This window comes from Chelonoidis abingdonii, chromosome 4 (genome assembly GCF_003597395.2).
Source record: "Chelonoidis abingdonii isolate Lonesome George chromosome 4, CheloAbing_2.0, whole genome shotgun sequence".
In the NCBI taxonomy this organism is placed as follows: domain Eukaryota; kingdom Metazoa; phylum Chordata; order Testudines; family Testudinidae; genus Chelonoidis; species Chelonoidis abingdonii.
Window position 1 is genome coordinate 58,083,355 of NC_133772.1, and position 27,863 is coordinate 58,111,217.

The 27,863-nt window shown below is 40.3% G+C and overlaps 1 protein-coding gene across 10 annotated transcripts in view; it reads right to left on the bottom strand.

Moving 5' to 3' along the window:
- Positions 1-27,863, bottom strand: part of HIPK3 (homeodomain interacting protein kinase 3) — a 148,405-nt gene that overhangs the window by 53,063 nt on the left and 67,479 nt on the right. The gene's annotated exons all lie outside the window — the stretch shown is intronic.

The window sequence follows — 27,863 nt, forward strand, 5'->3', positions numbered from 1 at the left end:
TTGACACTATTTGAAGCAAATAGGTTAGTAGGATTAAAAAAATATTAGAGATATATATGGATGAGAATATCCACAGTTCTTCTAGGTAGGATAAAAATTAATACAATCAAGTTCATAACCATGAACAATTCAGATAAGTAACCCTAAACTACCTAGGATTAAGAAGAAACTTCCATAATAGGCATATTACAAAATTTTCCATTATGGGCGATTTATAGATCCTTTAAAGAATTTGGTATTGGCTCTTGCTGGAGAAAAGATCCCAAAATATGTGAACCATTGGCCTGACACAGTATGCATCTCCTTTTTTCCCATAGCATAGATTCACAAGACTCTAGGACTGGAAGAGACCTCGAGAGGTCATCGAGTCCAGTCCCCTGCCCTCATGGTAGGATCAAATACTGCCTAGACTATCCCTGATAGACATTTATCTAACCTACTCTTAAATATCTCCAGAGATGGAGATTCCACAACCTCCCGAGGCAATTTATTCAAATTTACATTGTTACACATTAAGACATTAAGGCTATTCAAGCACACCTCCTCTTTGCTCCAAGCTAAAAATACATTATTTCAATTTTTCTTTCATGTTTGAGATAGTCGTTTAGCTTCCTTCTGCCATTTTGTTTGATCAAGAGCTATTTAAGTAATACCCAAAATATTGTGTCTTAAACAGCACATTTCAGTGAACATGAAAAATCATGGTATTTCTGCAACTGAGTAAATATTTCTTCTTCAGAAAGTCTGGCTGGTTAGTTGTCTCTTGCTTTTAAGTGTATTTGGGCATTGGAATCCAAACTAATGCCACATATTCCCTTCGTGTTTGCTCTTTGAAATGTAATAACACTATGAAAAGCCAGACAGCTAACCCAGTTTTTCTCGGTCATGTGGAGAGGACTATTAAATTGATCCTACAGAGTCATTACAACTAACTACTTACACATCTTGGGTTTCTTGTAAGGTGAACAATAACAGATAAATGTGAGTAATAACTTTTCATTAAAAATGACAAAATATTGTCTTGTATGTAGTTTGTCATTTTTAAATCAAAAACTACTAATACAAAGTAAGAGATTTTGGTCTAAAAGCAAATGGGTTTCAAGGTTCTAAGCTCAAGGAAAATCAATACAGTGGGCAAGGGCATGTGTGTGAAGTTTCAGTAAGGAACCTGAGTCACTGTTCTACAATTTAGGGCTATATACACCCTATAGCCCAATCATTAGAAGAAACTGAAATTCAGTGGCTCTCTGCTTGAGGAGGCACGAAAAGAGGAGTTCACACCATCATTCCCTCCGTGCAGGTGCAGAGAGAGGTGCAAGATTCTTAGGTGGAGCAGAATGGTGAGGAAGGGACAATGGGAAGGGCAGACATATCCCCAGGAAATCCACAGGACATGTGGGGGTAAGTTAATACTGTGATATTATCTGAAATCTTGTACACAATGCATTTTCATCTGGTTGAAAACTTAATTTTAGGACAAAATGACTTTTTCATTAAACTTAATGATGCCAAAGGGTTAGAACAAACTGCTAATCATCACAATTCTCAGTTTTCATATACTCTCACAATATTATGTCAGTAGCTGCCACTTTGCCAACTTTGAATCCTGACCCAGATCTGACCTAAAAAGAAATAAATGTTACTGATATAACAAAATATAATGAGTAATCATCCAAAATCTGGATCATTAAGAGAAGCGGTATCTGCAATAAATACATTTTAAAAGTTGCGCTCAATTTTACAACTACACAAAGTGCAAAATTCTGATTTGGAAATCAAAATAGATTATTAGAGTACTGCAATGGCTGGTTTGGGTAAGGAAAACAAAGTAAAGAACGAAGATCGTCCCCATCCCAAGGTTACCAGAACTCACTCATAGTATTGGGTGGGAGGAATTCATGTGGAAATGGCTACCAGAATCCAAATCTACAATTATCCTGCTACTGTTAAGAGAATTACTGAGGACCAGAAATCTCTATTTACAGTTTGCTTGCCTGCACCTCAGTTTGTAACAGAAAATGAATTGAGTATGACAAGATATGTTGGAGATATAATTTAAAATGACTTCTGTGAGATTTCTTCCTACCTGGTGAAAAGACAGACCTTTTATTGATAGCACAAAGTGTCTACATTTTGGGTTTTGATTATGCTTTTACTGATCTCAGCAAAGGTGTAACTTATCAGGGGATTTATTTATATGTTGACTACCCTGAGGATGCAGTTTTGGAAGGCATCACAGCAGGCAATGACATGGAAACTTAACAGGTAAATGCTGATGTGGCAAATTAATGAAGGAAATAGCATGCATAAACAAGACTAGTCAAATAGTCTATTCTCCAGGGAACTTTTGTAACTTGTTACTGGGAAAAAAAAAAAAAAAAGATGAGTTCTTATATTTGAATACTGTTACCATATTCTAAATTTTGGCTCTGAACATTCAAAATGTAAAGAGAGGTTACTTACAAGTAACTGTTCTTATAGATTCACAATTATGGGATATGACAAACTGTAAAACTATCTTGAAAAGCCATGTCTCTTTTGGGGGTGCATAAGACATCATGTGCATCGGCAACATCATTGCCTATTAAAGAGAGCGCATCTCCCTTCCCCAAACAGCCTCAGTTATTCTCCCTAACTGCAGAGTTCCAAGGCTACATAGAACTCTGAGGTAAAGCAGAAGGTGGACAGGCAAAGTGAATGCACAAAGGTGACTCTCGATGAACAGAAGTTACTGGTAAGTAATCTCTGGGAGATCAGCAACAAATTACCTACTGGTCTTTTACAGGTAAAAAGAGCACCCTCTAAGTTATGAAGAAGAGTTTCTTCTGGATAGCAATAAGGGCTGAGGAAGAATACAGGCAGGCAAATACATTGAGATGTGGAAACAGAAGGCTTCTTTAGGCGTAATGCTGTGATAGAGCCTCATGGTGGCTTTGTTTTTGTTGATCACAGTAGAAGGTGCAGTTGCAGAAGGAGTGCTCATGCTCCCTCTAAACTGTGCGGCCCGACAGCCACCCAGCAAGCTATCAAGTGACGCACACTTCAGGTCTCCCTCTGAGTACTGCCATGGTGCTCCTGCCTTCTTCCTTGGAGCTGCTCCTGGGAGCCTCCTGCTTGTTATGCAGAGCAGGGGAAAGGGGGGAAATCACTGATGTCAGTGTGTCCCACTCTCCCCACCCTTGTACCACATCTCTGCAGTGCTGGGGGGAGGGGGCATGACAGGGCTCACGAGTGGGACAAGGGAGCTTGCTGGTGGCTGCTGCTTCTGCGTCTGCTTTGAGTGCTGATCTACTTTAAAGGGCAAAGTACAGCAGCAAATCATAGGGCTGAAAAGAAACAGTAACGCTCAGGATTTTAGTGAGGCTCCACCATTTGGCCTGCATTTTGCCATCACCTGAAATTCTGTACTTATATTAAAAACAATCCCTGAGTTTCTATCTTTTTCCATTGTGAATATAGAGTCATATCATTGTAAACTGATGTGTAAACAGCAGAATGACAGTAACCTCCATAGAGCTGCCTGTGATGGAGAGAGAGAGAGAGCTGGGTCCTCTGTAGAAGAAGAATTAAAAGAGAGCCCCTTTCAGTGAGTACTGTGGTCTGGGAGATATGTTCTCCCACCCTGGATCCATGTTGTCTGGGACTAGGGCAATGGCCTGAACTCTCTATCGGTGTGCAGCTCCATGTCAGAGTTGTCAGCCAGGACTCTACACTTTGGGCATAGGAATACTTCAAGTTTTAGTTCCATGACTATAACTCAGAATGGGAAGAAGCCGCTCCACTTCTCCCAGAATTCAAGTGGATGATGAATATATACACTTCTTCCTCAATATCTTCCTGGTGTGCCCATGTATACACACTGGGGCTTCAAAGAAAAGCACTATATAGCATGAGAGTTAGCAATATTGATTACCTGAAGGATGCCCCAGGGCCACTATAGTCCACTAGGGAGTCCTACCAGGCTGTGAACGTACTTAAAGGGGCAACACGTCTCTCTCTCTCTCTCTCTCACACACACACACACACACACTCACCTCCCAACACCAACCTGTATTACTGTTGTGGTTGTTAGTTCTTGACACTTCCTGTAATGCACATATATTCTCTGTAATTTAATTCTTTCAAAGTGCTGTTTGAGTTTTTTGACTGGTCTATGCATGTCATAATTTTTATTTCTCTGTTGCATTTAAATTGAATTCTTTGAGGAGTGAGTTCTAAAATGCCTAACCTGTCCTGGCTGAAGTAATTAGCCCTATAGTAACTTTTAAAAATATATACTATATCTAGGTTTTTTGTTTCTACTGGTAGTACACATCCACACATTACCTCGATAATTTGGTGTACATAACAAAATTCATTCTGCACATGGATTGAAAAAAATTAGAGGGAACATTGCTTATGCTCATGCTCAGGTCAGTGCTGGAGCTGGCCTCCAGTGGGGGTTTCACAGAGTCCCATATGTAGAGTCACATGAGGAGCTGAAGAGGGCCCTGAATATGGTCCATCCACAGTGTCTGGCTTTGAGGCAAAGGGAGTGCACTGGGATCTTGAGGTTGAGTCAGGAATCCTCCAGGCTCATCTCTAAAGGTAACCCAGGGAGGTTCCAGATCAAGACCAGAGAAATCAAAACAGGCATGGAGTCAAGCAGTGGAAAAGCATGAGGTGGGGTGGCTAATAGCTCTCAGAGTGAAATCACTCAGGCATGGAGAGAGAGAAGGTACTAGAGAGATCCAAACTGATGAGAAGTCCAGGTTAATGAGTGCTGACATACACCTTTGGAAGAGCTTGGAAAAGAGGTGACAGCAGAGCTATTTGAGAGTTAGAAGCCCTCATGGTCAAAGTGTAGAAAGGAGGAAAAGCATGGTGCTTCTTTTTCTTACGTCCTGCTTGTGAGATTTGCTTCCTCTTCTCTCTTTGACCCTGATAAGTATCTACATGGACCTTTGGTGACAAGACAGATGTGTTAGCACCAGAGGATAGGTCCAGAGTTGGTGCCAAGAGTAATGGTGCTAAATGAGTAGGAGCAAGCACTGAGGTGGGTGCTTTCAATGTCATCACCAAGGCTACTAAGGCCTTAACAGGCAATGCCAGTTTGGTCTTTGCTGCTGCTTTTGATTTAGCTAGTGCCAGTGATGCTAAATCAGATTCGCTTCCAGAATAACATCACTTATCTTATCCTGTTGGACTATGCTGTATTACACAAACTGGGCTGGAGTTTACATTATATATTTTTCTGGTATTAGTAGTCTGTGTTAATAGTATTAAGAGTAAGAATGACATCATGATGAATAACAATCCCTTCAGTAAACAGAAGTTTATTGACCACAAGTTAGTCTTTCTCTCAAAGAAATATTTGTCAGAAGTTTTCATAATACCTTAAAAGAAAAAGCACTAATTTTAGAAAGCAAGGGATTAAATACTTTTATTACACAGCACTCACAATTTTACATAGTAGTGTTATATTAATTCTTGTGCTATTTGTTAATCACAATGTATTCAGTGGCATACATGACCCAAAAATTAGAGAGAGAACCAGTCCTAATAAGTTTGCAGTTCAAAAAGATATAAACAAGCTACCAACAGGAGGGAACTAATTTAGATTTTTTTTATTTATTTATTTATTTATTTTTACAAAATAACAGGGTGGAGATGGCATATGTATTGTAAGTACTCAAAATTAATTAAAATTATTTTAGAAAATCATGAAATACTGTTACCATAGTTCTCCATATAAAGTTAATGCTCTGTTCACTGAACTAATGGAACAAGGGATCCATTTCAAGGTAGCTCACTTATATGTCCTCCAATGTAAAGTTTTAAGTATAGCAGTGGTTCACAAACTTTTCCAGACGCTCCACCCCGCCCCACCAGTAATGAAATCTGTCTGCACCCTCCCTCCATTACTGCACAGTTGGCTCAACAGAGGAGCTTGGACTGAAGGCAGAGCTGGAAACAAAACTTGGGATGGGGGCGGAGAGGGAATGAGGACAGGACTGACCTGGGAGTGGAGCAGAAAGCAGAGCCGAGGACCGTGCATGGGGAGTGGAGCCACAGTCTGAGCTGGGGACCACAGTTGGTGCCCGGAAGAAGAACTAGAGATTGGGGGTCTGAGAACAGAGCCAGAGGCCGGAGAGTGGAGCTGGGTGTGAGCAGCTTTCCCTGCCTTCTCCTCATCAGGGCTGACCTGGGCCCTGCCGCGCCCCCCACAAGTTCCTCTGTGCCTCCCAGGGGGCACACCCCACAGTTTGGGGGCCCCTAAACTAGAGAAACAAGGAGAGTGAAGTAATATCTTTTATTGGACCATCTGTTGGTGAGAAAGACAAGCTTTTGGGCCACACAGAACTCTTCCTCAGGTCTGGGAAAGGAACTCCCAGCAGCAAAATGCAAAGTGGATCAGATTGTTTAGCATAAGCAGTTAGTGCATATTGAAAGAGACCAGCTGGTCCAATAAAAGTTATTTCATCACTCATCTTGTCTCTCTAATATCCTGGGACCAACACAGCTACAACATCACTGCAGGCAAGTTTTAACTAGTCATTTAATAGGTATGTCAGCTGCTACATAGGAAGAAAATGAACAGACATAATAAGTACCTGATGAGGGAGTATCCACAATAACTTGATGGGCTAACTTTACAAATACAGAGCATATGCTTATTTAATATCCATGTTATACAACGACTAGCGTTCCACAGTTATTGTGGATACTCCCTCATCCGGTACTTTATGATGCTTCTGTTCATTTGTGCAGTAAAACAATTAAAACATTTTAAAAACTGTTAAAAACCTTTTAAAGTGCTGCTATTTAACAATTACAAGCATATCTGACTATGGTCCCAATTCAGCAAAAAAACACCCAAACCTTAAACGTATGCTTAACTTTGAGTATGTGCTTAGTTCCAAAGAATTCAAACAGGACTCAATCACTTGCTTAAAAATTAGGTGTGAACTTAAGTGCTCTGCTGAAATGGGGCCTGTACCCTGCTCCAGCAAGAAAATGGAATGGATGATCCAGAAAAACTTTTCCATCTCTAATTTTAATGATTAGAAGTGTCTCTCTGCAAATTACCATCAGAGGAAAAAAACCAAACACTCAACTTGTTACTAGTACTGTCTTTACACTAAGATGATCACTTAAAATCGCCCTTCTGAGACTAGACATTAAAGCACTTTGAAAACAGATTTTTATATTTTTTACATTTGAGAATTAAAGGAAATATTGCTTTTACAGCCCCTGATAATGTTTTGTCAAAATGAAGAAACTTCGTGAGACAGATAAACATCCTTTGAAGTTAAAGCTTCAGACTTGTTTGTAAGGAAAATCATTTACCATAAAACTCAAGTCTGTTTTGGTAGCCTAAAATTTAAGGCTTCAAATTTCCAGTCTGATATATCATGTTTGTCACCATACTGTGTAGTTTGCTTACAGAATTCATAAGTAACAGCCATCCCTTCATGCACTTCCCCACTGCCTTCACCCCTACCATGTTTTCTCCCCTCATGTTTCTTACTTATATGTTTTCTCCTATCTGCTTTTCTCCATTTTTCCTTTTTTGGTTTCATGTTTGAATTTATCTTTCCTTTCCCGTTGAAAGAAGAGCTACTCTATTCTTAGAGCAGTTTTAGATCCCAAAATAAACTGCTTAACTATGTATCTATTACAACTGGATTGATGTAATATCAGAATCTGACCACAACATGCTGCAACAGGAATGTGACTACAGTAAAGAAACTGAGTATTTTTGCAAGTTCTGTTTTGCAAATATTTTTAAAATTAGTACTTCATGCAAATAAAATGTAGCTTAATTCTTCCTTTGTATCCTATTTGCAAAGTTTATATAAAGCATCTGTTTTGTGTGGGTCTTTTTTTAAATGCTTAGTTTTTTAAAAGAAGTATTTGCCAGACATCCACAACTCAAGAGCAGCTCAGCAACAAATGGATATAACTGCATTGTGATGGGAAATTTTTGCTAAAAAAAATTGATAAGTTTTTGATGGCTATTATAAAAAATGAAAGTTAGAAATTGACAGACTGGTGTAATGAAAGGCTGGTAATAGGTCTGAACGGTTTTCAACTCTGGGTTAATCCTCTGAGTCCAGCCAAAGCCAGTAATAATTGGAAGTGGTTACTATTTGATAGCTATGATCTCCATCCAGTTCCTAATATAGTTAGACAGTCACATAACAAAAACCACCCCTTATGACACCCTTGTTGACAGAGGCACCAAGGATCAAATGGTCATGAAGACTGAGCTATCCTCTCACTTCAGAGAAGTGGTCCTTTCAAAATAAGACCCCGATACATTGACAGAACAGCAGCTTACGGTGGTGTTTTATTATGATTCATTTATCCCAAAGAAAAGGAATGGAACTTCAGCACCAGTGTATAACTTTATTTTAAAATATAGGGAAACCATTATAAAAAAATACTTTCACAATGTCTTGTGAAACAAAAGAAAACAAAAACACATTGTTGGCAGCTTAAAGTGAAAATGGAAACTTCAAAAATCTACTGGGTTTAAAAGAATAGACACTTGCAAAAACAGAAAACCAATTACTGAAATAAATAAACTTTACAAAATATGAGACCCTCTAGGCAGATATTTGTTGTTTTTAAAACTGATACTGATATAATTTTGATAACTTAAGGAACTCACACGCACACATTAAGGACCAAAAAATCCAAATCACTTATTCTATACTTCCAAGGAAATGTTCAATTTTAAACTGTTTATAGCAAAGTACACCTACAAAATTAATCAGCTGAACTCTGGACCTGATCTTGATTTACTAAACATACCATCTGCAGAAGAATTACAGAAATGACAACAATGTTATGTCATCTCCTCCGCCAATTTTATACACAGTCTGTATCCCTATGGCCAAAGCCTAAATTCTGTTCTAAATGCTTCTGGAAACCTAGTAGTGGAATTTTAGAACTACTGTTCTTTGATTATAGGAGGAGCAGATGGCAACCCCAATATTTAAGTTGCCTGACACTTTGTTATAAAAGATTCTTGTGATCTTTGTTAGAGAAGTCTAATACCCTTACAATTTTCAATTGGTCTTAAATATCTGAAAATTGCTGTTTCCCTTCTGTCACTTGAGTTGCTCAGGGATGCTCTAGTATTGTGCTAGAGGGCACTGTGCTGCACGAAATGCCATCTTTTGGGTGAGAGGTAAAGCAGGGAGGTGTTTACCAATTTGGTAATTAAAGATCACAAACAACTTTTTTAAAAATAAATAATAAAAGTGAACCTCAGTGTCTGACCACACTCCAACTTGAATTATATATTATAATCTATTCTACTTACCATGACACATTCTCCTGGCAGTTTCATAGACTCCGACTTTAAAGCCAGAAGGGACCATTGTAATCATCTAGTGAGATCTCCTGCACACTGAAGGCCACAGAACCTCACCCACCCATTCTTATAATAGACCCATAACCTCTGGCTTGGGTACTGAAGTCCTCAAATCATGATTTAAAGACTTCAAGTTTCAATTTAATATAGCAGGGGTTCACCTTCTAGATTAAAAACATTATGTGGTGACACTGCACTGTTAAACACTTACTAAATTCCCTTAACATCAAGATGATTAGATTTCTGTGGGGTTCAAAGTGACTTTATATAACACTGTTATGGACGTGGTCTTCCAAAACCTGCATATTGATTTAAATTTAAAGCCACTGGGATTATGCCAGCTACATAAAATTACAGGATCAGGGGCTCCGTTTGTAAAGTCCTTTTATTCTTTTAAGTGTCATGAAAAGATTTTACTATGACCCAAGATCTGCACATCTCGTCTGAGTTCCTGGATATAGTCACAACAGATAGTTACAATTATAGCTACAGCAATAAAATCTATTTTTTTAGAAAGTGTAAAAATCAGTGCTTTAAATGTATTTTCAGATATCAATTCTAAGATCAGCTAGCAGTCACAGAACTACAACTAATCTGCTTTTATTTTGATACTGTACCATTTTTCATATATTACATAAAAAATACATTAAAAGAAGTTTAAGATTGCAAAATCAAGCACTCAAGTTAGGAAACACCCAAATTAAAGTTGCCCATTCAATCTTAATTCAGCCTCCTTGTGCATATGTATTATGAAAGTCTTTAATTATATGATCACATACTATTTTTTCCCCAGTGTCCATGCCTCAGTTCAGTAAAAATATTTCTATTTATCTTCTTCATTCACTACATGCTCCCAGAGTTTACTTAACACACACACAATCCAAGCCTTACACTAAATGCAAATATTAATTTTCTCATGAGCATTTCTATGCAATTCTCATCATAGTATCTGAGCACTTAATAAACATCAATGAATTTATATTCACAATACTTCTGAAGAGACCATACTCTAGTGATTATAAACCTTTGTGCCACTGTGAGCTCAGCCTGTTTCTGACCCTCTCTGCTTCTATACACACACATCCATCCCCAGGCTCCTGCCCTCCTCCTCCTCCTCTGCACTCAGATCTCCTCCCCACCAGCTCCTGTCACCCTGTATTGGCCTCATCAATTCCTGCCCTCGCTCCCTTCTCCTCCTTTCCTCTGAACTCACTTCCCCTATTCCTCAGCCCTCTGCATTCTATTCAGGCTACTTCCTCCTCCTTGCTGCCTGGGTGACAGTAATGAAAACGTAAGGGCATAGGAGGGTGAGTGTGTCTGTTCTCAATTCCTATGTGCAGCACTACAATGGCCTCTGTAGGGAAAGTCCTGCTGAGCCCCTGGCACCTCTGGGCTGAAGCATGCCTGGTACCGATGGAATTTTCAGAGAATTTAGCTGCCAAACTCTTAACAAATTTCTAGGGTGCAGGGGCCAACTGTGATTTTTCAGGTTTCAGAGTGTAACCGTGTTAGTCTGTATCAGCAAAAACAACGAGGAGTACTTGTGGCACCTTGGAGACTAACAAATTTAAAATGGTGATTTTTTTCAGAGGTTCATAACCTAACTAAGTTTTGGCAAATTTTCATGGGGAAGCCAAAAGTTATATGCCTGACACCAGACTGAGCCCCCCTTGCCCAATTTCAAGCCCGTCTTCCAAATCATAAGGGTTCTAGAACTTCCCGAAACAGTTGTACGGATTTTGTTTTAATGTGGGAAAGAATGTATTTTTCCCTCCTCTCTCTCTCTCTCTCAGACATGGCTAAACCATTTCAGCTGAAACATTCAAAAATAATTCAGCCTGAGGCAGCTATATCCAGCATGGAAACTTTCAATCCAACTGGTTGAAGTTTAATAAAATTATACGCAAATTATGAGTGTCTTATAATGAAAAGTGTTGGGCAACTTTAACTATAGGTAGTGCTACCAACTCCACCTACAAAAACCCAGAAAAAGCCATCTCAAAAACAGGTTTTGTTTTACAGAATAAGGACAGGTTCCTATTGCAATACACATCTTCATCTTTGACTGACATTATTACACTAATTCAAAACAGATAGATAGTAAACTAAAAGGGTGAATCTCAGATGTTAGAATGAAAATTTTATCCATGCTTTTTATGAATTTCTATAGTCAGAGGTTTATACTACAAAAAAACTTACTCAATTGAAATAATCACACAGGCTATGAGTCTGGAAACTCTCTTTTCCTATTAAACAGTTTCAAAATCACTTGAGGATAAAGAGATTAATATCTGAATTGCTTTTTTAGCCTTTATGAGGGAAAAAGCACTTCTGGAAGGCTGCTCTTAAATGGCAAAAAATAATAAATAATAATAATAATTAGCACAGAGTTAAGGTTGCCTGGTGGTGTAGCTTGTGTTCTTCCAGAATGTCCTTCAGCAAAACTCAAACTTGTGAAAACCAGGAAATACCAAGTTACGGTGAATGCCCATGCAACCTTAACTCTACCCCCCTACAATGGGCAATAATTATTGGGAATTATCTGCACTACAGCTGCATACCCTATGTTAGGTGTAGCTGTATTGAACGGTGAAGGAATTAGTTGGAGTAGCTCGGAAAAGCAGTGATTGTGTTAAAAATCAATCAGGGGACAGAGGGCTGTAGCCCTCTGAGGCGTATATGTGAACCCCTGTCTCTGACCCTTTTGTGTGATCAACAGAAAGAGGTTCATCTGGGCCTAGAGATCCAGTATGTCTCATTTCAGCACTGAGTTGTATAAGTTGTGCCACTAGCAGGGCACAGAGCTCTTGCCATAGGGATTGTCATCAGATTGCTGGCAGATGTGTGTGGTTTAATAAAAGGTAAGTGAAAGAACAGCGTTAGATGGCATTGTATGTACCTAAGGATGAAATGTTTGTAAAAGGGGCTGAAGAGGTTGTAAAATTTAGCAGGATTACTATAGCAACAATACATCATCAGTTGGGTAAAACTAACTTGTCTCACGACAGTCTAAACCCAGCTCACGTTCCCTATTAGTGGGTGAACAATCCAATGCTTGGTGAATTCTTCACAGTGATAGGAAGAGCCAACATCGAAGGATGTCATGTTTATGTGGAGTCAGCTACGTGTTTGAGTGTAGGGTGGGTGTAGATAGCTGGTGTGCAGTATAGAGCAAAGGCTGTCAGTATGGTTTATGGACAAGCTGGGGTATCACTCAAAAAGGACAGACATGAGATAAACCGTCTTGCTACCATAACACTGCATTAGTGAAGTTTTTTGGCCATTTAATTTCTTCAATTTTTGAACAGAAAGGAAAATGTTGTTGGTAGGAGTTAGTAGTCATTTAGACAGTCGTAATTATGTAGCTGTGCAGTTCAGATGCTACTGTGGCCAGGTAAAGATACTAATACCTAGCTCTAACAGAGCGCTTTTCATCAGTAGATCTCATGGAGGGAAACATCATTAACCCTATAGGTCAGATGAGGAAACAGAGATAAAGAGGTAAAATGAGTTGGCCAAAGTGATCCCACAGGACAGTGACACAGCCAAGAATATAGCCCAGGTTTTCTGAATCCCAGTCCACTGCTGTCTCTAATGGACCAGACAGGTGCTATGTGATTGCTAAGAGTCATCTATGCTCTCCATGGCATACACTTTGTTATAATGGAATGTGCACAGTGGTTGTGCTTTTAAATGTTTGCAATGTGTAGTTGCTATCATGGATCAGAGAGAGAAAACTCAGGCAGTCTATATGTCCCAAGAACTTGACAATTTTATTACAGGTAGGTTACAGGAATTTTAAGCATGTGAAAGAAGACTGGTGCCTCTCTCTTTCCTGCCCACCAATTCCCTACAATATATAGCCCCCATCCCAACCACCTTCCAGCTCACCCTCCCCTTTCTATCCCATTAAGCCATTAGCATTTTAGAAGGTATGCACAAAAAAACGTGGTAGAATCTGCAAACTTTATTAAATGATTTTTCCCCCAATGAGACTGTAACTTGGGAACCCCTTGACCAAATTACCCCAAAAAGTACTCAGAGTATTTGTGCAGATTTTAGAGCACTTAGAAGACTCAAGCTTTAATCAGAAAGCTGGTCCAGACCTCAACTATAGTAGACCTTCCCCTTACCTGAGGGGATGGCTAAGCAGAAGGATTTTCAAGGGTATAGAATACAAACACGTACAAGAAGAAATAGCTCATCTGTAGAAAGGAAAATAAAACAAAAACTCCACCCAAAACTTGAACCATAGTGAAGTCCACTAGCCTCTGAAGATCCAAAATCATCTTGCTAAATCTAAAAGGGAAAGAAACGAAATTTTACGCCGAACCAATCTGTGAAATTGACATGATTACCTTTTTATTTAAGTCAGCAGACTGGCCAATTGTATCTCCACTTATCTTTTAAAAAAAAATAATTGCAGCTCATTTGCTGTGTCAGGCAGGAATGAGGGTGACATTACAGTGTGATGTGGGGATGGGAGGGTGTAGTTCGTCAGTCACTCCAGAGGAGACATGGTTGAAGCACCCCAAGAAAAATAAATAAATAAAGGAGGCCCAGAAAAATGTGACCTGTAAGAGTTAGGGAGAAAAACCCATGGGCATCAACTTATTTAAAATATAAATTAAAGACCTAAGTCACTTTTGGGGGGATACCTTGGCAACCACAACTATTTGTATCAATGAGATGTTCTCAACTGAAGAACACCACCCCATGGAGATGAACGCAGTCTGCAAGAATAGCTCTGGAGATGTCCGAACTGCTCCATTCATGTCAGTGGGTATTTCCCATCCCCATGTCCCAACATTTGGACAGAGCCTGTGATAATGCAAACAAACAAATCTGTTCAACTCCTCACATCTGTGTCAGCAGTGTGATCTTGGTGCTTGCTCCTACTATACCTGTTCTCAGTTTCACACCCAAAGGAGCAGAGCTCCCCCATATCCTGGCTCACATGGGGAAAAGGTGTAGGAAGAAGGGTTCTGACCCTCCTCCAGAGGGACACAGCCCCATATCTCAACTCATGTGAGGGGAACAGCAGCAGTTCAGATATGCCTCCCCTCAAGATCTGGCATCCCCAAGATCCTGGCACACACATGAAGGTAGGGGCAGAGGGTCAACCCCCACTTTTGGCACATCAGCCTTAGAACTGCTTGGCACACACCATCTGGAGAACCAAACTTTGCTAATAATGTTGTGATTTGATTTCCCCTCAAACAGCAAGTGGGAGGCATGCACTCTGTTAGGGTAACTCTTGATTGTTTGAGAACCTGGTGTGAGGATCTCGGCCCCAGATCATAGAAGTCTGCTCAGGACTAATTTTTAGACCTGCCCCAGACCCAACTCAAGTGGGTCTAGTCTTTTTGCAACCCAAAACTTCCTCTTACTCTGAACCTGAATGGACATCGCCACTGCTCCTGCTGCCTCCTGTCTATGGGACCAGAGCGGCAGCGACTGTGTGCCTGCTCCTGCTGTCCACCACTCCCTCCTGTTCTGGGTGCATGCTGTGGAGTGAAAGGCGCTGTCAGTGATTCCTTGGCATACTCACTGCTGCTCACACAGTGCATTAGGGGACAGTGGACAGCAGGGGCAAGGCATGCAGCTGCCACCACACTGACCCCACAGGCAGCTCAAGGAGAATAGACTGACACAAACCAGAGAGGGTCCAGTTCTTGTCCCACCCTAACTGGAGCGGACATGTGTAATCAGGTCCCAGATGGCTGCAGGGCTCTACTGGTTTAATTCCTATCTGTGCAAAAAAATAAAAGATGCCAAAATGTGTCAGCCTTTAGAAAAGCTGGGGGGTTGTTTGTTTTGTTCTGGAGAAGGAAGGGGCTCTATCTTTGGAATCTCGTGGTAAAATGGCCCCAAATTTGGAATAATATCCAGACCGCATAGGCACACCAAATATAAAGGCAATTTGAGTAACCACTCAGCTTTTAGAGCACTTAGAAAAAGTCAAGCTTTAAACAAAAGCTGACCTTAGCCTGAACTACAGATGATGTGGTGCTCTGCTAGAATATTAAATACACTGATACTTAAAAGAATTTTATAATCTACGAAACATGGGCAAGCAACCTTCTAAACTTCTTCAACCCACTCAGTCAATGTGCCCCAATACTAGGCTTTAGGGAAATCTAAAGGGCAAAGAGTCTATCTAATTTACCCTATTAATTACAAATATATGTGAACGCAATTAAACTTTAAAAAACACCACTTAAACATGACAAAAGCTAGGAAATTTTAAATTAATTTTGATACTGCCTTTTCTCTCTCCACATGGCTTCAGATTAAACCAGTGTAAAGTTTTAACCCAGAAACTGACAAAAGCCAGATAATTCTATTACCACTTCTACATTTTAGATTTCTGTATTACTGACATTGTCAATACATTTTTATCTGATAACCATGTCAAAGAAAAAAGAGACACTGTGATACTACGTTTACAAGTTCTATGGTTACTTTTAAAAGCAATTTTACTGGAGCATGTGACTATCAATTTGCCTATTTCCCTATGAAAGGGTTTCTACTTAGGTGGATTATCATGCTATTGATAGCTAAATTCTGCTGATACGGGCTACTGTCAAGTCATCATTTCTGGAACAAACCTGTAAAGCTATTTCTTTATTCAGGATGTCTGTTAGAACTAGCTAACCATGAATTTGCTCCAAAAATGCATTTAAAAACAGCTGTAAAGAATATTCAAGAGATGCATGACATGAGATTAGCCATTTCAATGGCATCAGACAGTACAATTTAAAGGGTTTAAATATAATTTGCAGAAAGCAAGAGATTAACACCTCATTTTCTAGTACTTATTCTTTATGTTACAGAAAAGACTGTCCTGTTTTCACACCGCAGAAATAGACTGTAGGCCAAAAGATAACAAATCCTAGATGATGTTCTAGACCAAAAATTTTAAAACTGTATTTTAGAAATTTCATAAGCATCATTACAATTTCTTGTTTTTAGATCTTTTATGTTTTACTTCTGAAATCTCAAGTTCACTATGGGTGAAATGTACTCGCACCCCCACAATCCCTCTATCCGCTATCCCACATGCAGTGCACTCAAGTAATCTGTTTTGAAAGGCTGAAAGAGTATAGACTCCACACACTCTAGGTCACAGGAAGGTCTCAGAATGGTACCTCCCTCTATACACTGCATATAGACAGTTAGGAGTATTGCACAGGCACAGATATAGTAGCTCAGCCCCAGCAGCAGCATCCATGCATGGCCATGCTCTCTGCACCCATCCACTCCTGCAGAATAGTAATGTGGAGCTTAAATGATACAAAAGACCTTTAGTTGGATCTCCTCACTTAGGTGTAATTGCTAAAAGTGAAATTCATTCAAAATTTACTCTAGCTCTCAATCTCTCTGAAGCTCTTTCAATTTCTTGTTGATTGATTCTCCAGACAGAAGCAGAGATAGATGGCTTCATATGATTTAGCCGCTATCATCCTCGACAAATATATATTAGAAACTTATCACACTCATTTATATATGAATCAATGAAATAATTCATTGTACATATTTTTAATCACAGTAAAAAAACCTGTTCCAGTCAAATGAGGATTTTGGAGAACTACTCTCCCTCTCCCCCGACCTCCAATGGCACTGTATATCTGCAAACCTGAAAAGCTCTGCTTAAGCTCAAAAGTTTCTCTCTCCCATCAACAGAAACTGGTCCAATAAAAGATATTACTTCACTCACCTTGTCTATCTAATATCCTGGGACCAGCAAGGCTACAACACTACTGCTTATAACATTATTAAAGTAACAGTTCTCATCTCCAGATACAGGCCGCTACAAACACATGATAAGGGAAAACAGTGTATTAACATTCTCTGTCTAGTGTTCTGTTTGTAGCCAAGAAGGAGTCTCTGAACCAGGGCTGGTGCTACTGTTTTCGCCGCCCCAAGCGGCGCGCCAAATTGCTGCCGCAGATGGCGAGGGCAGTCCGTGCGCCGTTAGGGCGGCACACGCATTTCCGCGGCGGCAGCAATTCAGCAGCAGTTTCTGTCTTCAGCTGGAAGACAGAAGCTGCGCCGTCATGGACAGCTGAACATAAAAGCTGCTGCTGAACTGTCACCACCCCAGAAACGCGTATGCCACCCTAATGGCACACGGACTGTCCCCACTGCTGGTGGCGGCAATTCAGCGCACCGCTTGGGGGGCAAAAACACACGGACTGCCACTCCTCGCAAATTGCTGTCCCAAGCACCTGCTTGGAATGCTGGTGCCTGGAGCCAGCCCTGCTCTTCACTCCCTTTTTAATTTGTAGGCAATAACCAAGTTCTTTTAATCACAAATTGAAACTTACAATAAATGTTTTCTAAGAAATATTCTGTATGAATTCTTGGCAGATGAAATCTAATCTTTCATATAATTTTGCAATGCAGTGGTCAATAAAATTGAATAATACAAAGAAACTAAAGCTATAGTACATGAAAATCATTTATTTCTTTACAGCACAAACTTCCTCTTTGACTATGTTAGTAATATATTTAATCTTTAATTTAAGCAAAATTATTTGTAGAATCATCTATTACTGATGTTAGTTTCAAGGGATAAAGAATGGTAATTCCATTGGTTTGCTGTTTATAGTTACTTTCATGACTACAGGCAGCAGATTGTTAACTCATTGTGCTGAGCAATTACAGATAGCTCTCTAAATCCTGTTAAAAGGTTATCATATTACTGAAGATCAGATGGTGACTGAACAAGAAAGGAGTTTCCTTCAGTTACAATCTACATGCTTAGAGTTTCTTAGAAAATGATGCAATCTGATCATTTTTAATCCTTTTTAATATCATGGGATATGTAATGGAGAGGTATCTCACACTATACGGGTTTCCATCCCTTTTTAAAAAAACCTTTACATACTTCAGGAGAGCTGGACACACACAAAAAAATAAAACTGGCAAACAGTCTGTCTGCCAAAATATTCATTTTTGATCAACTTGAAACTCTTCATAAATTCATGTTGGGTTCACTGAATAGTTTTAACCAAACCAAGAAACCAAAATGTTTTGGTAATGTCAAAAAAAAAAGTATTTTGACATTTTTCAAGCTGAAGTAATAAAATGGCCAAAGGAGGTAGTAGAGAATGAGGAGGTGCTCTCCTTACAATCTTTAGCCTGATGTTTAGGGAAGGGAACTGAACTTGGGTCTTCTCAATTGCAAGACTGTGCCCAAGCCACTGGGCCATGGGATATTCTGGTTTGTGTCTTTCCCAGTGTCTCTTGTTGAAGCTGTTCCATTTTATATAACAGGCAGGCAGTCAGGGACTGGCTTGCACTTTGGTCTCCCATCTCTTAAGGGAATGCCCTAGCTACCTGCTGTCAGTTTCCTTGGCCCTGTAACTATTTACCCTTCTCATTTTGTGAAAACTGTCTTCTTTAACTTCGTTTTAAATGTCCAAAATTGAAATAAAAAAATTTGAGAGTCAGGTTGAATGAAACATTTCATCCCATCTAACTCAAAATGTTTTTACTTCAATTCATCAAAAATTTTTGTTTTCTGTTTGACCTGGCACTAGACTTTTTTCAATTTTTCAAAACTGCCAGTGAACCAACAAAACTTGCGCAGCTCTACCCTTTAGTTTTTAAAAAAATGGCCTTTGACTGTTTATTACACACACATATATTATATATATATATTCATTCACATGCATAAAAAGGGTTAAGCTAGACTCATCTGCATCAAAGATGGAACAGGGAGGCATCTCCATTAGCATACAGAATGGAGAACAGAGATTCCAACCAAGAATCGCACTGAACTCTGGGATCAGAAAAGCAGGGAAGCACTCCATCATGGGGGAGCTCTACTCCAGATGTTAATGAATCTATGCCTGCACACATCCAGCTCAGCAATTATCAAACCAAGTCTAGTAATGAATCTTTGATTGATATCCAAAATACTGAAGCAGCTTAACTACACACCGCACCACACTAACTCTAATTCAGGAGCCAATCCATGCAACAAACCTCGATGCCAACTCTGCCCATATATCTACACCAGTGACACCATCACAGGACCTAACCAGATCAGCCACACCATCACCGGTTCATTCACCTGCACGTCCACCAATGTCATATACGCCATCATTTGCCAGCAATGCCCCTCTGCTATGTACATTGGCCAAACTGGACAGTCCCTACGTAAAAGGATAAATGGACACAAATCAGATATAAGGAATAGCAATATACAAAAACCTGTAGGAGAACACTTCAACCTCCCTGGACACACAATAGCAGAAATAAAGGTAGCCATCCTGCAGCAAAAAAACTTCAGGACCAGACTTCAAAGAGAAACTGCTCAGCTTCAGTTCATCTGCAAATTTGACACCATCAGCTCAGGATTAAACAAAGACTGTGAATAGCTGGCCAACTACAAAGGCAGTTTCTCCTCCCTTGGTGTTCACACCTTAATTGCTAGAAGAAGGCCTTATCCTCCCTGACTGAACTAACCTCATTACCTCTAGTCTGATTCTCGTTGCATATTTATACCTGCCTCTGGAAATTTCCACTACATGCATCCGACGAAGTGAGTATTCATCTACGAAAGCTCATGCTCCAATCCATCTGTTAGTCTATAAGGTGCCAAAGGACTCTTTCCTCCTAACTGCACTGTGAGCTCCCTGGAAGAAAACACCACCAATAGCCAAGAGTGATCAGCTCCTATTGTTTAGTCTAAAGAAAACTCTTTAGTCATCAGTTTAACCATTAACAAATCTAGTCTTCTCCCTTGAACCATTGTGGTTTCTCTACAAAAACCCTTACCTATGTTCAAGTAAGTGTTCTGATGCATGGACCCAAACTCTGCATCAGTTCCACTGGGATGTCATCTTGTTCTGACTGACCATGCTGGGGGCTCTGCCTGTCTCCAGCACGCAGGACCCTGAGCTACCATCATCACATGGAAACACTGACCAGTTCAAGCTCCATGGAAGCAGTGAGATCCTGCTCTCTCTCTGTTTTCTTTTCTACCTCACGTTTTAACCTTCAATAATGTAACTGTTATGTTGGTTTAGGCCAGGGGTCGGCAACCTTGGCACGTGGCTCACCAGGGTAAGCACCCTGGCAGGCCGAGCCAGTTTGTTTACCTGCCACGTCGGCAGGTTCGACCAACCGCAGCTCTCACTGGCCGCAGTTCGCCATCCGAGGCCAATGGGGGCGGCGGGAAGCACCGCAGGACGAGGAATGTGCTGGCCGCAGCTTAACTTAATGCTACGCAAAAGGACTGCCATGGTGAACTTCAATGTCTCCATTTGAAAGTTGATGTTTTTACTGATCTATGGAGTTTCTTCAATCCAAATAGCTCAGGTACTGTTAACCCATATGAGAGAGAAAAAGAACATAATATTGGTCCTCCAAGCATCTCTCTAGGCTTGGTGCTGTTTCAATAGCCAGAAAGTAAGAAAATACTCTCTGCCTGTACTTCACCAGGTTCTGAGCTACAGCGGGGGGTGGGGGTTGGGACATCGGCTGCTGAAACATCAGCAGTCTATGGAATTCTATTGTGCAGCTCTTGCTGACTAGACCACTTCCACTGCTCATCAATTCAGGACAGCGCACTGGGCTGAGAAGTCTACTCCCCAACCTCCAGGGATCCAATTCTCCTCAGAACACACACAAAGGAAAAAAAAAAAGAGAGAGTCAAGCATTCTTGTTGCTGACAGAGGATTGTATGGAAATGTCACTTTTGGACAGCTGCTAAGGCATATGGCAGCTGCTGGTCACTGATGCACATCTGGAGAGTGCTGGCTGCAGACTGGACTGTTGTCAGTGCTGCTGCAAGAAACTCCTGATGAAATGTTGCTCCCCAGGCTGCCAGGTTCCCTTCAGTTTGGAGAAAAGCTACTAGAAGTTTTTGCTGCATCTGGAGACCCTAGCTGGAACACCACTTTTTCCCTCACTTCAGGGAGCTCTTTATTCTTACTGGGGAAGGGTTTTTCTTAGTTTTAAAATTTCTTCCGCTGAACATGGTGGCAGATGGAAGGCACTTCTGTTTCTCTCTCTGCTGCTGTATATTACGAATCAAACATCCTTTGCCCTGAAGAGAGAGGCTGCTGGAGAATCTCAGCTGGACCAAATAGAGAAAGAAATCTTGATTCAAATTAGAATTAGATGTTTCGTATGTCAAGAAGCTCAGGGAAAACAGGAAGCTGGAGACCACCTGTTGCTTCTGCCAGGTAGCAGAGTATGCAGGTAGTTTTCCAGAAAGCCCCTCTCTGGTGACTGACAGGTCTGATCTTGTCTCCTGAAGAATGGAGAGCCTGAATATGAAATATACCCTTTCTTGTGACAATACAACACTCAAAGATAAGAATGACAAAAATTGAAGGAATCTACTTGTACTATTTCTACTCCTCATTTTAAAACACAAACCTTTAGATACCATCTGCATCAATTTAACTCAAAAATACATCTTCCTAAAATATATCAATTCTTTCCCTACCACCACCAGAAGAAAGAATCCTCCCCACCTAACCCACTTCTTCAGAAAAACTTTGAATCAGCCCAGTGTCATGACCTGAAGCTCACCAAGCTTTCCTTTTGTAAGAAGGAAGAGGGAAGCTAATTTCAGAGTTGAATGCCCTTCACTGGAAACACCTTCTCAACCAAGCATTCGATCAGCCCATTGAAATCTGACACACACAAGGTATGTGAGGTAATCTCTTATTAGACCCATAAAGGAACCAATACAATATATTATCACACCCACTTTGTCTCTCTGACATCCTGAGACCAACACAGCTACAACAATACTGCAAACATTCAAATCTGGGCAGTCAGTCATCTTGAACTCCTCTGCTGATCTCAACTCTTGGAGAAGAATATGAGGAAAGAGGCAATTTCCAAAGTAGCTAGGACTTAAACCCCCAGAGACTTTATAAGTCAAAACCAAGGTTTAGAAATACTCCCAAAACTGAATTTGAACGCCTGTGTCTGGAGGACAACTGTATTATCCTTTACGTGTCAAATGCCCCTTTGCTTTCTGCAGTATTATACATTAGCTGAAACTACTGAATAGTCATCAGATTTAGACTCTGGTATAACTCATTGCAACAACCCAGTTATACAACACCTCAAAACATTAGGGATTTTGATAGATTAAAAATGTATGTAGTTTGGCCAATTTTTCTTCAAGAAAATGCACAACTGATTACAGATTTGGGTCATTAAGGAAAAATATTCCTATTAACTCTAAGACCTCATTCCAGACCCCTATGTGGGAGTGAGGCTGAAGACAGAAGGAAGTTGAGTTGGGGGAAGAGAATTTTGTGTATTATAGTGAGTCATCATCTGCACCCAGACGTTTTTAAATGATCACAAAAGGAACTACAGAATCAGCACAACATGAAGCCTTTGAGGGATTTTTTTTATTTTTACTATTTTTAAAAATAATATTTGGTTTTAATACATGACAAAGTAAGTTTTTGTTTTAAAGCGCAGAAGTATTCACATTCTTGAAGATTAAAGATCAGGCCAGGCTTACAGACGTTTCTTGTAAATTCCATTACAGTTATATCAGATGTGTTTCCAGTGCAAAGGCATTTTGGCTTTCACAGAAAGAAAACCAAGGTACGTACATTTCCATTTTAGTGACAGAATAAACCTGTTTCCTTGCATACCCGAAGTTCTACTTCAACAGGTAGTTTTGGGTGTACAGTGAATGTGGGACTATAATGTAGGCCCCCAACTGGATAAGGCAGGGTTTGCTGCGGGAGTTTTTTAAAATCAACAAATTATCCTTCAGTTGCGTAATTATGAGAGGTATTTAAATCCTCCCAAAATAATTATATAGATGAGTGAACAATTACCAAAACTCGTCTCTTTCACGCAATTTAGCTGGTTTCTAAAAGCAACTGAACACACTTTAAATTTTAAAAATAGTTAGCAAATGCAAGCAGTTTCTTGGCAATATAGAGAAAATACCCATTAAATTAGAAAGATGATGAGGAACCACTGCAAATTACTAGTTTTTTTACGTTAAAGCAGTTTCTGTAATGAGATTTACATAAAATACGCTGTATCACAAAGCAAATTTCCTCTGCAAAATATTAAACTGATAAAAGCTGCTATAACAGCAGTTATATAAAATATAATATTAACTTTAAAATATTTTTGCTCAGTTAACAAAACAGATACTATTTCTCCAAATATTGCCACTCAAAAAATTTTAAACAAACAGTCTTTTCTAAACAATCTTGGAACTTATCTACCAACTGGACACCACTGGCCAGAATACACATCCATTAAATTGAGTCTATGCTAGAAGCTAAAAAATATAACAATTAAAAATACACTTACTGCAAGGCTGTGTAATCTTTTGAGTATGGCTGGGAACAAGCCCAATAAGGCAAAATAAATCCTGTACACTGAATAGCAAAGAAGTACAATTTTAAATTATAGACACAGTACAATGGGATCCCTAGGGTGCAACTTGAACTGCGGGACCACTGAGCCCTCTTTCCCTCCAACTTGGGGCATCTCTCTCATACTATGATGCTGTATCAATCCATAAACCTCTGGCAGATACTGCATTTGCACAGACACCACAAGCAAGGGACACACCCAATGAGTTACATTAACGATCTCTCAGCCACTCATGAACCACCAATAGGGAGGCTCCAGCCAATTCCCCCCAACTGTTCCCCCAGAACTATGCCGTTTTGCACTGCTCAGAAGCCTGATCAATATACGTTCATTAAGTTCACCCCTCTCTCGATGTGGCATGGACAGACACTAGCCTTTGTAAACTGAGTTGAGATTTCCCAACCATTTCAACCAAAACACACTGTTTTAGGTAAAATATAAAACAATTATTAACTACAAAAAGATAGATTTTAAGTGATAAATAGTAGCAAGCATAGAGATCAAAACTGGTTACCTAAGAAATAAAATCAAATCTCAGTCTAAGTTCTATAAACAAAAGAGGATTTGAATCAAGCAGCATATCACCCTGGCAGATGGTACACGCAGGTTGCAGATCTTCCATAGACAGGCCGGCACCACCCTTCCCAGCCTGGGACCACCCTGCTCCAGTTCAAAGTCTGTGTCCTCCAGACATGTTTCCAGGTGTTGAGTTGTGGGGGAAGGGAGGCCAAGTCATGATGTCACTTCCCCTCTTTTATCGTTTACGATTTATGCTGTGACAGTTTCATTATGTCACCCCCATTGGTCAAGCATTCTCCATTGTCTACATGCTCTGTCTGAAAAGTCTTCTGGGGTGGCTGTTGCGAGAGTGGATTCCAATTACTGGGCTATCAGCATATCTGGCTATTCCATTGTTGTACCTTAAAGGCTGGTTGTGGATGTTCCCAACCTCACAACATATTTCAGTAACACACATATAGAAAAACTTCATAACTTCAGATTCAATGATAGCACATGCAATCCAACAGGATATTAATGTTCAACAGATCAAGACTTTTAAAATGATACCTCATAAGGCATACTTTGTACAAAATATATCATAATTATATGACAGTGGTAAATATGGGGGTTCCAGGGTGCTATTCTGGAGGTACAGTGTCACACACACAAACCTAGGGAAATCTAGAGGAGACTCACATTTATAGCAACACTTATCTACTGGGATATAGAAACAGAGAATGCATTGGTATCTGCAATTAAAATGTATATAATTTATCAATATTTGTCAGACTATAAGCACCAGCAATGCGAGTCACTACTACAGATCACACCATTTTCCCTGTATTACATCTATTCTTGCAGGCTGAAGTAACTTGAAACATTTACTTCACGAAACACTGGATCTTGAAACTAAACAATGAAGTAGTCTGCCTAAGTTTAAAGGAAGCTGAAACTTTTCAACAAGATTTTAACCTTATCTGTATTTGGTAATGAAATACAAACATAGAGGAAACAATATTTTAGAACAGTATGAGCTAGCCATGCTTCTATACACCTTCTCACACACCCAGACTACAGAAACTAAAAAACAAGCCAGCCAAGTCCTGGCTATCATAAATGGGTCAATCTTCAGGAAATGCTTGTTCCAGGAAAGAAAAGACTAGTATAGTTCTCGAAACAACTGCCAAAAGTTGAAAACTATGTTCAGCAACACACTACTCTTAGAAGAATCCATGGATCTTCAAGTAAAACTGATGAGATTATGGAAACTAAATATGGGTAACTGATTATAGGATAAAAGAGCCAAAAAGATAGCGAAGAAGGGAGTTGGCAGCTGCTAAAGCTAAAGCCATGGAATGTTTATATGCCCATCTTGAAATGAAGGAGGATGAGAAAAATCTACAGACTGGCAGTGACTTGCAATAGGAGAATTAATGGTGTTACCAGATTTGCCCGTTACTTTGGGGTATGCACATTTATTCGGGTTACTCTTCTGGGGGAGGGGATTCTGTAATTCTATCAATGTACTGCTTGTGTCACTTGTGGTTTTATAGGGAGCTCTACTTCTCCCTTCTGCAAGTCCCCTCCCAATGGAGCTATCCTGCAGGACCTAGGTTCCCTAGGGCTGGGCTTCTCCAGCCCCAGAACTGGATGAACACACTCACATCCACACATACATTAACAGAGCAAGTCTGAGTGGACCGGGTCAAACAGCACTGTCAAGCTGACCCCTTGTATGTCCCTGGACTCACTGGGCTGGATGAAGCAGCACTTTCAAGCTGCCTCTCCTTAAATGCCCCTGGGCTCCATGGACTGGGTCAAGCAGCACTTTCAAGCTGTTACCCTTATGCATCCCAGATTCAGCACATCCTTATCGCACTCTCACAGCAAAATTGTACAGGCAGTAACCTACTTGATGAGCAAACCCCCACATTATTTTGGGTGCTGCCGGGATCTTTAGCTTAGGTAAAAGAAGCGTTGCTGTAGAGTGAAGCTAAAAACACAAAAGTTCAGCAAGAGAGCGAGAAGCAACCAACTTAACCATAAAAGTTATTTATTGAATAATAGTGATAAGTACACAAGGAGGGCTAAACCAACATAACATACACTATTAAAGGTTAATACCTAAGGTAGAAAGGACAACAGAGAGAGAGAAAGATGAGGGATCTCACCCACTCCATGAGGCTTGAACTGGTCGGGGTTCCCAGGTGATGGTGGTAGCTCACGGTCCTAAGTGCTGGCAACAGCAGAGCCCCCAGTTCGATCAGGCAGGAGAAGATGGAGTCCCAGTGGAACTGATGCATAGTTTGGATCTAAGCATCAGAACCCTGACTGAAGGGTGAGCAGGGAGTCTTGTAGAGAAAATACAATGGTTCAAGGGAGAACACTTGATTTGATTATGGGTAAACTGATGACTCAACAGTTTTCTTTAGGCTAGACAATAGGATCTGATCACTCTTGGCTATGGGTGGTGTTTTCTTCCAGGGAGCTCACAATGCAACTAGGCTGCTTCAGTATTTTGGATATCAATCAAGGATTCATTACTAGAATTGGTCTGATAATTGCTGAGCTGGGTGTGTGCAGACCTAGGTTCATTAGCACCTGGAGCAGAGATTCCCACGATGCAGTGCTTCCCTGCTTTTTCTGGTCCCAGAGTTCAATGTGGTTCTCTGTTCTCCATTCTGTATGCAAATTGAGATGTCTCCCTACCCCATCTTTCATGCAGATGAGGCACGGGGAGTTGTCGCTGTTCTTCATTCTGTATGCTAATAGAGATGTCTTAATCTTGTCACTCTTGTCAGGAAGGGTCTAGGTGTGTCTACCAATGCCCATCATTGCTCTCTGAAAGTTTTTCCCTCTGACGTGTTTTGGTTTAAGCAGAGGCTAGGGGGATGGGGGTGTCTTTCATGAGTCAGTTTGGATATCGCTCCCTGGTTCCCCAAGAGTACAGAGCTGACTGGTATCACTGGTGAGAGCAAAGTCATTAAAGATGAATGTGGAAATATGTTAATCAATTGCAACAAGATTAAGGAATGGTGGAGAAACTAATCTGAAAGGTTTATGAATGAAAAGAATCCAAGAGAACCATGCCATAATATGAACCAAGCCAGGGTCTGGTGGCACCAGTCCCAGATGTAGTAATTGCAGAAACATTAAGCAACATGAAAAATAAGAAACCTCTTAGTGCTGATGGCATACCAGCAGAAATAGGGAAGTACCTGGAGCAAGTATCATAGAATAGTGGGGTTGGGAAGGGACCTCAGGAGGTCATCTAGTCCAACCCCTGCTCAAAGCAGGACCAATTCCCAACTAAATCATCCCAGCCAAGGCTTTGTCAAGCCTGACCTTAAAAACCTCTAAGGAAGGAGATTCCACCACATCCCTAGGTAACCCATTTCAGTGTCTCACCATCCTCCCAGTGAAAAAGTTTTTCTTAATATCCAACCTGAACCTCCCCCACTGCAACTTGAGACCATTACTCCTTGTTCTGTCATTGGGTACCACCGAGAACAGTCTAGATCCATCCTCTTTGGAACCCCCTTTCACGTAGTTGAAAGCAGCTATCAAATCCCCCCTCATTCTTCTCTTCTGCAAACTAAACAATCCC